We start from the raw sequence: 16,804 nt of genomic DNA on the forward strand, positions 1-16,804 counted from the left end.
ATCCTAAATAACCTTTTCACTGATAACATTAATCACTTCTGGACTCATTAGCTACTTCCTCAATGGCTGTTTGATTGGCAGGTCTGCTGACCCATCAGCTAACTGAGCAGCTCTGATAGAGATGACATTTTTCTGACAGCTCTGCTGACTTGTGTGATAGCTGACAAATGCCTTTGATACATTTTTTTACATTACTAGCATGTGTTGTTGTATGACTCCTCATCAATCGCCTTCTTTTTCTTGATTCACATAAAATTAATCAAGGCTAATATCTACATGTACTTCTCTAATTATTACTATCATCTAACTCATATATGATACTGGATTATGTTGTCTATTGTATCTGTAGATGTCCTGGACTATGGATAAAAAGGGTCCAAGGGCAGAGATCTTGGGTCATGGATGAAAAGGGTCCAAGGGCCGATGTCCTGGGTCATAGATGAAAAAGGTCAAGGGCCACTCCACTTACCCAGTTATCAAATGCTAAATAAATAAATAGTTAACTATTAGCAGTACAGTGGTCATACGTTTCGAAGGTTAGAATGTAAGTTTAGGAAATTCATTAAATTTCGTTACATAATGTCACTAAATGAAGCATAATAACTTAAAAATGAGATTGACATACAAATGATTCACTCAATCCTTCTTACCAGCTTAGGTCACTAAATATACCCATGTAAGGAGATTCAGCAAATTCCAATGTGCCATAGTCTTACAGCTGGTTATATATAGTTGGGAGAAACATAGGCATTGCCCCTTGTATTAACAGGTAAAAGGGCCTTGACACACAGTCAGCTTTTCATGACCAAAGTATTTGGCAGAGTAGAAGTGAGTGATACTTACTTTGTTAGTGTCATCACGCTACACCTTACAATTTTTAAATGAATCCAGATGCAATTAGTTTTTAATGTCTTACAGTATTACTGTACCTGAAAAATAGGATAAACGGCTCAGGAATAATATAATACAGTATTATTATACCTGACAAATAGGATAAAAGGCTCGAGAATAATATGCTACAGTATTACTGTACCTGACAAATAGGATAAAAGGCTCAGCAGATGTGTACAATGTCTTAATCTATACTTACACTTTTCTTAGCCTTTCTTCTGCTGGACAAGGAGGTATTATCTTTCCACAAGTGCAGTCTGCCTTTGCGTATTTCTCATTAAGAAAATGAACAGTGTTTCAATTTGAAGTCAATTCCACTCAATCTAGAAAGGAAAAAGTAAAACATAACAATGACTGCTCTCGGACATGACAAATCAAAGCACATACAATTAAGATGTGAGTGGAGTTCACTTACAGACTGAAACTAGTTGAGGAGATCAGCATTTAGACACATATGTGTGTGTGTGTGTGTGTGTGTGTGTGTGTGTGTGTGTGTGTGTGTGTGTGTGTGTGTGTGTGTGTGTGTGTGTGTGTGCATGTGTGTGCGTGTGTGTGCGTGTGTGTGTGTGTGTGTGTGTGTGTGTGTGTGTGTGTGTGTGTGTGTGTGTGTGTGTGTGTGTTTGTGTGTGTGTGTGTGTGTGTGCAGCATGCAGTGTGTTTCTGAGTTTAGAGTCTTTGTGATATAGCCTCATTTTATGTATGGACTTAGCCTGAGCAGAATGATGCTTAACTGTAAAAATGTGGAGAAATAACAGGCAAAACAACTTCCATGACTTACCATGTTTTGGTTTATTTCTGAATTTCAAGCAGATAATTTGGATTACATACACTGCAGTACATAATGCTCTGAAAAATGTTGCTGCTGCTATGACATCTCAGAACACCAGTGCTGGCACCATAAATGACCAGTTACTACCTTAAAGCCTACGGTTAGTGTGAAACCAAATGAAAGATCTCAAGGCAAGTGTTATTATGTTGTTATTATTATAATTATTATTGATATTATTATTATTATTATTATTAAAGAGAGCTTGTGCATTCCTCATATTCCTGTCAGTGGTATATGTATAGAGCAAGTTGGGGAAAACAGAAAGTTCTAAAAGCAATGACCAGTGGTCACAGGAAGTCCCTGTTGTCACTCTTTCTTGACTGAACAAGTAATTTTAAACATGTTTATTAAACATGACATTTTTCAAAAGTGACATAGACACATAGACAATAACAGAAAATAAATCCGACCATAGCAGCATTCTCTTTATGTTCATGCAGTATCTTCTTTTTTAACAATATTTATTCTCTGCAACATGATATAAACTGCTCAGTCATTCCTTGCCTTAAATGTCACTGCTCCTCTTCCTGAACATTATTCTGCATGCATTGTACTCCCTAAAATCCATTTATTTTCATACAATATGTTCCTTCCATTTTCTAAAGAATCTACCTCCAGTTCTTTTATCTCCGTTACAATATTCCATACTTCAGTGACAGCTGGTTTAGATTTTGATTTCCTTTTTACAGCAATTTCCTTTTTGGAAGGCAATAGTATTAAACTCAGTAAGACCTTACTTTGTCTGGGCAACTCAGATCAAAAGAATAATTTCCTTAGTAACAACCATTTGCTCCACAAACATTTCTGACAAAGCACAATGCAGATTTTTTTTAAATCAGCTCATTACACTGCCAAATAATATGCTCCCTGTTACCTCACTTTCCCGTCACAATTACACTGCCAAATAATATGCTCCCTGTTACCTCTCACATTCCCGTCACAATTACACTGCCAAATAATATGCTCCCTGTTACCTCTCACATTCCCGTCACAATTACACTGCCAAATAATATGCTCCCTGTTACCTCTCACATTCCCGTCACAATTACAATGGCAAATAATATGCTCCCTGTTACCTCTCACATTCCCGTCACAATTACACGGCCAAATAATATGCTCCCTGTTACCTCTCACATTCCCGTCACAATTACACGGCCAAATAATATGCTCCCTGTTACCTCTCACATTCCCGTCACAATTACACGGCCAAATAATATGCTCCCTGTAACCTCTCACATTCCCGTCACAGTTACACTGCCAAATAATATGCTCCCTGTTACCTCTCACATTCCCGTCACAATTACACTGCCAAATAATATGCTCCCTGTTACCTCTCACTTTCCCGTCACACCTCCTTTTAAAGTCCTACCCCAGGATTTAATAAAATCTGTGTAGGCACAGTGTAGAGCCTATATGGAATGTTACTGTGCCCGTGTACATGGTTCCCCCTCGGCAACGTGCCATGCAAATTAATCATGGTACATTGCTAAGGGAGAGCTGTGGAACACAGTTATTGAATCAGTGTAGGGAGTGTAGCGACAGCTGTGTCTGCAGATTAGTAAGATACTCCCTGCACTGTCCAGATTGTATTATGTCAAGGTTTATTTTATTGTTTTTAGTGTTTTTTTCTTTTTTCTTTTAAAAAAGTATGTTTGTTCAGTGAGGCATGGAGCACAGCAATGCTAAGTGCTGCCAAGACACCTACCAGACATGTAAAAATAGAAACTGGATGCAATTAATTATTTATTTAAATGTCATGTTTAAGCATAGCTGAGTGGGTTTGCATGGTGCAGTGCTTACAGGTAGCTCAGAGGTATATTTAAAGGTATAGCAGAACATCATATATCCTCATAGCTAAATGGGCAGAAATGTAGTCTCATTAGCAGTAGGTGGAGGGTTTGAATACATGGAAGGGAAAATAAGTATTTATTTTGAACTACAAATTATACCTATTATTTTTAAATTCTGTCCCACTGCACTCCACTAAGCTCTGCTAAGACCTGCTAAGCACCGTATAACCACAACACAGCTAAAAGTGTTTATGACAAGCTCGAGCAGGGAATGCCCCACAAGTATATAAGTACTTTTACCTCAGTTTCACCAATATTTAATCTGAATGTCTGCTAAACTGGTATGCATAATGATGTGCATTTCTCCCAACAGCTACAGAGGAGAGAGCTTGCAACATTGAGGTGTATGCCAGGCGCTTGGCCAGGTTACGCCGTGAGTGTGGTGAGTATGGATGTCTTATGCTAACTGTAGTGAAATATGCAAGAAAGAGTAAAGCATTAATTGTAAAATAGTATGTAAAGTAAAGTTTGTATTGCAATAAATGTAGACTTAGAGTTGTAGTGCAATAAATGAATAATGCCAACTGTAGTGCAATAAAACATGAAACAATGCCAATAACTGCATTAAAGTATATACAATAAAGTCTGTATTGCAATAACTGTGGAAGTATTGTTGTATTGCAAGACCTAAATAATGACAACTGTTATTCAATAAAAAGTAGAAACAGTACCAGAAATTGTCTTAAAGTATATACAATAAAGTCTGTAGTGCAATAAGTGTGGCATTAGACCTGTTTGTCAAGAAATGAATAATGGCAACTGTTCTGTAATAACACATGAACCAATACCAATAACACCAAGGTAAAGTGTGTACATCAGGATTGTCTTGTTTTAACCATTGTGGTACAACTGTATGCATTCAGGCTGTAAGATAAGGGTCTGCAGTCAAGTATAACACCGTAAGAGCTGTAGAATGAAAATATAATGCAAGCAAAATGTCTTATTGAACACATACAGAAAGGCTGTTTCTAGGCCAATATAATGCTCTTGTCATCCACAAACAGCAGGTAAGCAAGGTATATGGGTGAGGTAGCCCACTCCATGATCTGATATTGTTTGTTGACGTCACAGATATTTAAACCAATAACAATATATTGTGTACACCTGCATTCTATACACTAATGTAGAGATTACCTACTACCTCTGTCATGCATGTGTGTTCTACTGTCACTGCAGTCTAGTATAAAACTTTAGTACTACTGCCAGGTAAGCTCTAGGCAAATATCAGTCAGTCAGTAGTCAGTAGTGATGCAGTATCTCAGTTTGTTAAATGCTATGTCTGTAGAACATTTTGCCACACACAGACCAGGGTTTGAATCCAGTGCTATGTAGCACTAAATATTACGGTATCAGTCACGTAATGTTTACAGATTCTCTCTCTACAGGAACTACAGGTAAATGGGTGAGGTAGCCCATATTATGAGTAAATAATTGTGTGTTTAGATTTCACAGACTGTTAAAATCATTAAAAAAATGTGAAAGTACAGCATAACATAAAGGAAATACATATAATAGTAAAATAAAATGGAATAAATAAAATGTGTAATCCCTGTATGCCTGCCTGGAGTGTCTGTTCAAAGTTGCTGCAGTCAGTTCATACAGTTCTATCCCCATGCTCGCCAAGCAAGGCATAATAGTTGTTTAGTTTCTGTATTGTACACATACATGTCTCTCAAGTGTCACGCTGTCACATAATGTAATTAGTAGTGTGTAATCCATCTGTCATAGGATTACTATTGGAATGATTACCTAAATTGCAAAGTATCACTACATCAGCCCACAGTACACCTTGGTAATTATGTAGGGCCACCTGATACTACATCAGCCCACAGTACACCTTGGTAATTATGTAGGTCCACCTGATGTGCAAGTGTTCTGTGCAGTTGTGTACCCACAGTTGTTACTGCTTGGCTCATACTGTCCCATGCAAATAGCTTGAAAGGTATGTATGTGCTACAGCAGCTATGGGGGACTTGCACACATAAAGAAAGGACAGACCCGTAGAGTAGATAGTAGTACTATTGTCAAGTAAATAGGCTATAATGGCACTAACGGACTGTTTTTCTCTCTCTCCCCACCCTTTATCTTAATTTTATTATTTCTATCCATTGGTTATGGTTTACTAGTCACATGTGTTGTTAAATTAACTGTATTTTGGGGCATGTGTATTATTATTGTTATGTTTTATAATGGTTGCATATTAACATATCTTGTTGAATTACATATTCTGTTGGCATTATGCTGTAACTGTTACTGGCATGCTGTTATACTGACTGTTCTGTTATTTATTGTTGTGTTTCACATAATATGCATTGATATGTAACTGGGTTATTTCCATTGTTCTGGCATGTGGTTATTACTATGTTTTGTTCATAACTAACCTATATTTATTGCTATACCTCCATCACCACAGCATGTCAGGGTAGGCCAATTCCTGGTGATCCGCATACCTTGCCTCAACTGGCCATGGCACTGGCTCCTAGAATGTGTGGGACCCAGGCCGGTGGTGCCCCCTATGCTGCCCTGCACCACCTGTGGTGTCAGGTGGAACTGCTTCATGGGGACAGGGCCCAGCATCCACCTCGGAGAGGTGGCAGAGGAGCTGCAGTCAGCCAACAGGAACTGCCAGTCATGGTGTGCAGGATCATTCACCAGACTTATGAACATCACCTGCACCAGACTGAGGGAACACTGGCCAACCTGGTGGGGCAGGCTGGCCCTGGTACCCAGCTTCCAGCATAGCCACCTTTGGGTCAGTGAAGAAGCAGTGCTGACTGCACATGTGTGTGGATGTCAGTCATGCTGCTTCCATCTGGAGGCACATGCAACTCCGATTCAACAACACCTTCCCCACTCAAGTTGTTTACCACCCTCATGTGTCACACACTGCCCTTGTCTGCTGTCTTCTCTATCTTGTCTGTCCGCTATTGCATCCTGTCCTACCAAACTTACCTCCACACACATACCTATGCCCCTTCCACAACATTCCACTCTCTCTTTAAAAAAAAAATTGGCACCTGTCCTATAAAAAAAAATATTGCCTCATACATAGCTCTCCATTTTGCACAAGTGTCCACTGGACACAGCTAATTTGGCCCAATTGCTTGACAACACATTTATGTTGTCTAGACCCCTCTCTCTGGGTTTGAGGGTCCAAATTCATCTGCAAAACCAGTCAAAATACACAGCTGTTGCTGTACAAGAAATGGCTAGCGATGGTTCTTTCCTACACCCATTCTGCACATCCCTACCTGCCCTTTACATTGTTTCCCCCCTGCTTACCCCCATTTCACCACTTTCCTAACACCCCCTTTTTCTTTTATTTATTTTTTTATCGCGGGTTTGCATAGATTTATGTAGAGCAGTGCTCCACTCCTCTTCACTTAACTCAGCTTAAATGAGATTTAATGAGCTTTAAAGAGCTTTAATGTCTATATGTGTCTATTATATTGTTAGTCACATGTACAAAATAAACACCTCTGCCAAGTGTCAAAACCTGGCCCCTCTCAACCATAGCACACTGCATTAACCCACCGTGGTATACAGGCTTTAGGTTAAATATGTGTTCCCAGCAAAACATACTGCTTGCTACTTACAGTCATTATGCATGTAACTGAAATAAAAAAAGCTAATGTGACAACTGGAAGTGTACCCTGGACTGGTGCCATAATAAATAATAATGAAGGCATACTAATGGATGTACGTGAGGCCTGTGATAGCAGGTATGTGTGCCCTTTTATCAGCAACTTGTGGAAAGACACCTGCTAAGGCAGCAATGGCAAAGTACATGTACAACTCGGACCATGATGCACATACTCATGGATGTAGAAATGCTTCTTGCAGCCTGCATATGTGCACATATATCTTGCTTTCATAGTATCTCAGTAGCTCATTCTGTTAAATGCCTTGCATACAGTACATTTTGCCAAACATAGTCCTGGGTTCAAATCCAGTGTTGTGTTGCACTTCAATTACATTATTGTGAAGACAGCAAGTAATGACTGAGTTATACAATCTTACTTCCCACAGGTTACTGCTACTTAATTAACTGCTACCCAGTTTTGTAAGACAAAGGCCTACAGGCAGAGACACAATGCACATCTCCATATAGCCTAACTGTATGTCACTTACTGTTAGTTGCATAACAGACGTACATTAATCACATGCCCCAATTGCACTGTATAGAATACCCTTGTCCTGGCTGTGCTGTAATGACAGGCCTGACACAGCTGACACAGTTAATCATACAGCTTGGTGTCCACCAAAGTGTTCACACTCCCCTTATGTGTTGCAGGCTGCAGCAGCTGCTGCAGCCTGTAGCATACACAGCTGTATGTAAAGGTAACTGCTACAGACTTACAATACCCCCCAATCCCCTAGAACAAGGGATCCAGATACAGCCATACTTAATGGGGGGGTGGGGAAAAGACCCAGAGATAGGGACATGTTTAACAGTTTGCCCCTACATAGATAGTAAGTTGATAGAATAACAGCTATTGCAGTAGCATGCATAGTCTGATGGGTATGATGTGTGACACACACATGTCTCTTCTCTTACTGACCTCAGCCCACAATGGCTACCAATGCACTACCAGCTGACCACAATGGTGTAGGACACTGACCACACATGTGAGGCAAAACTGTGGACATACTCCATAAATCTCTACTGTAAACAGTGTTTGTACCTACCCTCTGTGATGCTGTATTCTCCACACCTCAGTAATGTCCATCTCAAAAACTAAGACATGGGCCAAGGCCTACATAAAGACCTTATATATTGCACTGTAGTGTCATGTGATTGGCTAATGATAGTGCAATTTAGCTGCAAACAGCAATTCTCAGCCACATGGTGCAGAGGCAGTTACCTGCTAATGAGCAGTACTTAGAAAGGCAAGCAGCTTGTTATGGGGAACAGGTCTGTATGAGACTTAATGCACACACAGAGTGTATTATCAAAAGATTATTGGAAGCAAAGTTCAACAAAAGAGTACTACACTCCACCAGGTATGTAATATATTTATCTGTATAACAGGATGCAGATAGCAGGATGGAGGTATGGAGAAAAGGGATTACAGCAGTAAGCCTATCTTAGATCTATGGTGATAACATGTCATTGATAGTGATTACAGCAGTAAGCCTGTCATAAATCTATGGTACTGACATGTCATTGATAGGGATTACAGCAGTAAGCCTGTGTTCTATCTATGGTACTGACATGTCATCGATAGGGATTACAGCAGTAAGCCTGTGTTAGATGTATGGTGATGACCTGTCATTGATAGGGATTACAGGAGTAAGCCTGTCATAGATCTATGGTACTGACATGTCATTGATAGGGATTACAGCAGTAAGCCTGTGTCAGATGTATGGTGATGACATGTCATTGATAGGGATTACAGCAGTAAGCCTGTATTAGATCTATGTTGAGGACATGTCATTGATAGTGATTACAGCAGTAAGTCTGTCATAGACCTGTGGCACTGACATGTCATTGATAGTGATTACAGAAGTAAGCCTGTCATAGATCTATGGTGATGACATGTCATTGATAGGGATTACAGCAGTAAGCCTGTATTAGATCTATTGTGATGACATGTCATTGATAGGGATTACAGCAGTAAGCCTGTGTTAGATCTATGGTAATGACATGTCATTGATAGGGATTACAGCAGTAAGCCTGTCATAGACCTGTGGCACTGACATGTTACTGATAGTGATTACAGCAATAAGCCTGTTATAGACCTGTGGTACTGCCATGTTATTGATAGGGATTACAGCAGTAAGACTGTGTTAGATCTATGGTACTGACATGTTATTGATAGTGATTACAGCAGTAAGTCTGTCATAGACCTGTGGTACTGACATGTCATTGATAGGGATTACAGCTTTAAGCCTGTGTTAGATCTATGGTAATGACATGTCATTGATAGGGATTACAGCAGTAAACCTGTGTTAGATCTATGGTGATGACATGCCATTGATAGGGATTACAGCAGTAAGCCTGTCTCAGATCTATGGTACTGATATGTCATTGATAGGGATTACAGCAGTAAACCTGTGTTAGATCTATGGTGATGACATGTCATTGATAGGGATTACAGCAGTAAATCTGTCTTAGATCTATGGTACTGACATGTCACTAATGGGGATTACAGCAGTAAACCTGTCTTAGATCTATGGTACTGACATGTCATTGATAGGGATTACAGCAGTAAACCTGTGTTAGTTCGATGGTGATGACATGTCATTGATAGGGATTACAGCAGTAAGCCTGTCTCAGATCTATGGTGATGACATGTCATTGATAGGGATTACAGCAGTAAGCCTGTCTGAGACCTATGGTACTGACATGTCATTGATAGGGATTACATCAGTAAGCCTGTCATAGACCTATGGTACTGACATGTCATTAATAGGGATTACAGCAGTAAACCTGTCTCAGCTCTATGGTACTGACATGTCATTGATAGGGATTACAGCAGTAAGCCTGTCATAGACCTATGGTACTGACATGTCATTGATAGGGATTACAGCAGTAAGCCTGTCATAGACCTATGGTACTGACATGTCATTGATAGGGATTACAGCAGTAAGCCTGTCACAGATCTATGGTACTGACATGCCATTGATAGGGATTACAGCAGTAAACCTGTCTTAGATCTATGGTACTGACATGTCATTGATAGTGATTAAAACAGTAAGCCTGTCATAGACCTATGGTAATGACATGTCATTGATAGGGATTACAGCAGTGAGACTGGCTCAGATCTATGGTACTGACATGTCATTCATAGGGATTACAGCAGTAAGCCTGTCTTAGATCTATGGTACTGATATGTCATTAATAGGGACTACAGCAGTAAGCCTGTCTTAGATCTATGGTACTGACATGTCATTGATAGGGATTACAGCAGTAAGCCTGTGTTAGATTGATGGTGTTGACATGTCATTGATAGGGATTACAGCAGTAAGCCTGTCTCAGATCTATGGTGATGATGTGTCATTGATAGGGATTACAGCAGTAAACCTGCCTCAGACCTATGGTACTGACATGTCATTGATAGGGATTACAGCAGTAAACCTGTCATATACATATGATACTGACATGTCATTGATAGGGATTACAGCAGTAAGTTTGTCTCAGATCTATGGTACTGTCATGTCATTGATAGGGATTACAGCAGTAAGCCTGTCTTAGATCTATGGTACTGACATGTCATTGATAGTGATTACAGCAGTAAGCCTGTCATAGACCTATGGTAATGACATGTCATTGATAGGGATTACAGCAGTAAGTCTGTCTCAGATCTATGGTACTGACATGTCATTGATAGGGATTACAGCAGTAAGCCTGTCTTAGATCTATGGTACTGACATGTCATTAATAGGGATTACAGCAGTAAGCCTGTTTTAGATCTATGGTACTGGCATGTCATTGATAGGGATTACAGCAGTAAGCCTGTGTTAGATGTATGGTGATGACATGTCATTGATAGCGATTACAGCAGTAAGCCTATGTTAGATCTGTGGTGATGACATGTCATTGATAGTGATTGTAGCAGTAAGCCTGTGTTAGATCGATGGTGATGACATGTCATTGATAGGGAATACAGCAGTAAGTCTGTCTTACATCTATGGTGATGACATGTCATTGATAGGGATTACAGCAGTAAGCCTGTCTCAGATCTATGGTGATGACATGTCATTGATAGGGTTACAGCAGTAAGCCTGTCTCAGATCTATGGTGATGACATGTCATTAATAGGGATTACAGCAGTAAGTCTGTCTTACATCTATGATGATAACATGTCATTGATAGGTGTTACAGCAGTAAACCTGTCTTAGATCTATGGTACTGACATATCATTGATAGGGATTACAGCAGTAAACCTGTGTTAGATGTATGGTAATGACATGTCATTGATAGGGATAACAGCAGTAAGCCTGTCATAGATCTGTGGTACTGACATGTCATTGATAGGGATTACAGCAGTAAGCCTGTGTTAGATCTATGGTACTGACATGTCATTGATAGGGATTACATCAGTAAGCCTGTGCTAGATCGATGGTGATGACATGTCATTGATAGGGATTACAGCAGTAAGTCTGTCTTACATATGTGGTGATGACATGTCATTGATAGGGATTACAGCAGTAAGCCTGTCTCAGATCTATGGTGATGACATGTCATTGATAGGGATTACAGCAGTAAGCCTGTCTCAGATCTATGGCGATGACATGTCATTGATAGGGATTACAGCAGTAAGTCTGTCTTACATCTATGATGATGACATGTCATTGATAGGGGTTACAGCAGTAAGCCTGTTTTAGATATATGGTACTGACATGTCATTGATAGGGATAACAGCAGTAAGCCTGTCTCAGATCTATGGTACTGACATGTCATTGATAGGGATTACAGCAGTAAGCCTGTGTTAGATGTATGGTAATGACATGTCATTGATAGGGATGCCAGCAGTAAGCCTGTCATAGATCTGTGGTACTGACATGTCATTGATAGGGATTACAGCAGTAAGCCTGTGTTAGATCTATGGTACTGACATGTCATTGATACAGATTACAGCAGTAAACCTGTGTTAGATCGATGGTGATGACATGTCATTGATAGGGATTACAGCAGTAAGTCTGTCTTACATCTATGGTGATGACATGTCATTGATAGGGATTACAGCAGTAAGCCTTTCTCAGATCTATGGTGATGACATGTCATTGATAGGGATTACAGCAGTAAGCCTGTCTCAGATCTATGGTGATGACATGTCATTGATAGGGATTACAGCAGTAAGTCTGTCTTACATCTATGGTGATGACATGTCATTTGTAGGGATTACAACAGTAAGCCTGTGTTAGATCTTTGTACTGACATGTCACTGATAGAGATTACAGCAGTAAGCCTGTCTCAGATCTATTGTACTGACATGTCATTGATAGGGATTGCAGCAGTAAACCTGTGTTAGATGTATGGTAATGACATGTCAATGATAGGGATTACAGCAGTAAGCCTGTGTTAGATCTATGGTGATGACATGTCATTGATAGGGATTACAGCAGTAAGCCTGTCTCAGATCTATGGTACTGACATGTCATTGATAGGGATTACATCAGTAAGCCTGTCTCAGATCTGTGGTACTGACATGTCATTGATAGGGATTACATCAGTAAGGCTGTCTCAGATCTATGGTGATGACATGTCATTGATAGGGATTACAGCAATAAGCCTGTGTTAGATCTATGGTAATGACATGTCATTGATAGGGATTACAGCAGTAAGCCTGTCTTAAATCCATGGTACTGACATATCATTGACAGGGATTACAGCAGTAAGCCTGTCTCAGATCTATGGTACTGACATGTCATTGATAGGGATTACATCAGTAAGCCTGTCTCAGATCTATGGTACTGACATGTCATTGATAGGGATTACATCAGTAAGCCTGTCTCAGATCTATGGTACTGACATGTCATTGATAGGGATTACATCAGTAAGGCTGTCTCAGATATATGGTGATGACATGTCATTGATAGGGATTACAGCAGTAAGCCTGTGTTAGATCTATGGTAATGACATGTCATTGATAGGGATTACAGCAGTAAGCCTGTGTTAGATCTATGGTAATGACATGTCATTGATAGGGATTACAGCAGTAAACCTGTGTTAGATCTATGGTACTGACATGTCATTAATAGGGATTACAGCAGTAAGCCTGCATTAGACCTATGGTGATAACATGTCATTGATAGGGATTACAGCAGTAAGCCTGTTTTAGACCTATAGTGATAACATGTCATTGATTGGGATTACATCAGTAAGCCTGTCTCAGATCTATGATGATGACATGTCATTAATAGTGATTACAGCAGTAAGCCTGTCATAGATCTATGGTAATGACATGTCATTGATACTCTGCTGTCCAACACCTACAGGCATGCCTCTGAACTGTCCCTGATTTCAATCACATCTCAGCTCTGCCCCTGTCAATCCTGCCTACAATGGCTGGCTGCTGTAGGAAAGCTAGTGGATTACATGTAGTGCATATTGATAATAAGGGATGGTGTACACCCATGGAATGTCAAAGGATGTACTGTAATTCACATCCTCTCATTCTGTCCATGTCTCACATAATTAGTTCTAACATTGTAAAACTGTCTCTGAATGTCCCTGATGTACTCTGGCTAAGTCCCTGTTTCTGTTGACATTTGTCCCTGTTTGGTTGAGAGCTATGACTAATTAATGGGGGGGCAAAGGCCCAAACTCAGCAACAGTGTTTATGTATTGCTCGTACAAAGTAAGAATGGGAATAGACTAAACTGATATTACTGTAGCATAACTGTATTCTGAAGAGTATGAATTGTGAAGCTCAGATGTCTGTCTTTATTTTCTGACATCAGCCATCAATGATTGGCCAACCATTTGTTAGAAATCCTCAAGTTTGAATGAAAATGACCAAGACTATGGGCAAACATCTTGACAGTCTGCAAACACTTGTATAGGTGAGAGGTGTAATGCCTATAGGGAACATATACTACAGCAGGTTTGTATTGCTGTCTGTCATTGTGGCACAGTGGTGCTTCTGGACTGTCTCCATATAGTCATTGTAATAGCACACTGCTATTTGTCTGATAGTGGCTGCATGACATATTTGTGGGAGTTTGTCCACAGGGGACTCACCACGGTAGACTGCAGTGATGGGAGTAGGAAAATACAGCAGCATCTGTCACAGCACAGAGGGACATATCCCAGTATTGCTACTATCTTGGTGATAACCATGCATGTAGTGTGTTGCCAGAGTGTGGGGTATGACGTGTCAGGGAGAAGTGGATAGTACAGACCATTATGGGTGTGCTGAATCTGTACATAGTGGATGTCCGCATATCTTGCCCTGTAATGTGTTCCCTTCTTGTTGTCTTTCAGGAACCATGTACCACAGGAGACACTCACCCTCCCGAACTGCAGAGAATGACATTATACTGGATGGACTGAGACACCACCATCAGATCTTGTTGTCCAGGGGTAGGCACAATTGGGAACCGACCTTGTGCAGGCTGTCAATCAGATTGGCCAACTGGGCAGGGCCTATGAGCAAGTCTGACATGGGGCCACAGATATGGTGCATGCTGCACAACAAAGAGCAGCTGCTGTTGCCAAGGATCATGCCACCATCAGTGGAGGGCCTGTGATGGAACAACCACTCTCAGCCACAGAGGAATTCCTGGTGAACCTAGGAACAACCAACCACTCCCAGGCATCCATCATACCATACATCATGGAGGTGGGTGCCACAGTGTCCACAGCACAGGAGGGTCCATGTAAGCCTACTGTGTTCAGCAGTGTAATACTGTATCAGTCATTGTGTCAGGCTGTATATACCAGTACATGGGTGTCAGGTCTATCAGGATTGGGCATTGGGGTTTGGTTTTATGCACAGTTGTGCACACATATTCAGAAGGTCAGCAATATAGCCATTATCACAGTAGATGCTGTATATATGGATATATGCACATATTACCTTGTAGTGGTGCAACATTTGGTGGTGCTGACAATACCTCTCCCTCACCTTTTCATAGGTCCATCAGGTGTAGCCCAAATCCATGATTCTCTATCTGGTAAATGTGATACTGTTGTTTTAAGGATCATATATACCCTAAGAAAGTTAAGGGCTGTCATTTTGCCCTATGTACAACTGTTGTTCTTAGCCAGAGTAGGATATTTGTATGTTCCTTTCTGGAACAGTTAACTACAGTGCATAGACTGGGTAATCACAAGTGTGCAATTGTAAAAACATTAACACGTTTGCACTTACAGTTATGAGTGACTGCACAGCCTACTATACATGAGGCAAGTACTCCAAGATGCCTGCTCAAACACAACAGGTAGATGGTACATACCTGAGGCAGTGCTACTACTACTGGCATATAATTCTCAATATAGGTGTACTGGGTTTTATGTTTAGTTCTATCACATACAATATCATATTGCATACCTTACAGGTGTATTGTACTGGCAATGTTCACTGGATGTAGCCGAGGTGCATGTTATAATGGGCATGACTTGCTTGTCTATGTTGTTGTGAGTTTGTCTGTTGTACATGGGAGCAGAGATGTGAAGATTTGGGACTTGTAATGCAGTTGTGGATGCTCATCTGTATGTGTCTGTGTGGATTACCATACATAATGGTGTAGGTAGTAATGCACTGCTATTGTTTTGCTTCTTACAGGTGACAGGGGGGGCATTGGAGTCTGTCCCCCTCACAACCTGATGTCAGTGTCTTATCAGATACTGCTGCTGATGGTGGCCATAGTAAGGAACAGGCTGGGATATCAGTGGCTGAATCTGTCGCAGAGGTTGACATCCCTCTTCTGCCCCCATTGTCATCACATACAATCATTATGCTCACACATACCCAGTCTCCAGAGGCCACAGATATTGGACGGATAGAAGGTGGTGACATTGAACAGGGCAGTGTGACAACTATGGCATCAGTGAGTGTAGAGACTGGCCATAACCAGAGAGCTGGTGATGTCCCACACATGCCAATTGACAGAGGTGCCTGTAGCAGGACTGCTGTCCATCCACCACCTGTTGTAGTTGTCTCATCACAAGTCACTCGCCACATGTTTCTGACCATCATGGAGGCACAGACACAGTCTGAATGCAACACCAGACAGATGCTTAGGGTTATGGATGCAGCACAGTCTGACACCTTTGACTGCCTGCACCGCATTGGTGACACCTTGGGTCAGTTCACTCCTGTAGTGGCTAGATGGTGGGCTGAGACAGTGTCTGTCTTTGACTGCACAGTGTCTATGCTGGAAGATCTGGTTGGAGATGGGCATCAGACACATGGACGAAGGTCAGCAACACATCTGTAAGGAGTCCACGTGGTCATGCACAGTCACTCTCTTTTAATGACAGTACCTACAGTCCTACAGAGGGAAGTGTGTTGTCCTCACCATGATGTGGCAGGCCATGGGCATGTGGTCCTGGGTGGTCCTGTGGGGGAAACATCTCCAGCATTTAGCAGTCACCATCAGGTACTAGCACCACATCTGACCTTGGACATGGTGGTGCCTGTGCTACTCCTGGCAGAGCCAGTTCATGTGTTCATGGCCGGAGATAGTGAACTGTCCCACTTTACCATGTATGGTCCACAGCTGTCCAGCATACACACATGTAGGGCTAGCACTGGGCTTGACTGTGTACATGCACACACTC

This window comes from Protopterus annectens, chromosome 16.part0, assembly GCF_019279795.1.
Source record: "Protopterus annectens isolate FY-2018-M chromosome 16.part0, PAN1.0, whole genome shotgun sequence".
Classification (NCBI taxonomy): Eukaryota; Metazoa; Chordata; order Ceratodontiformes; family Protopteridae; genus Protopterus; species Protopterus annectens.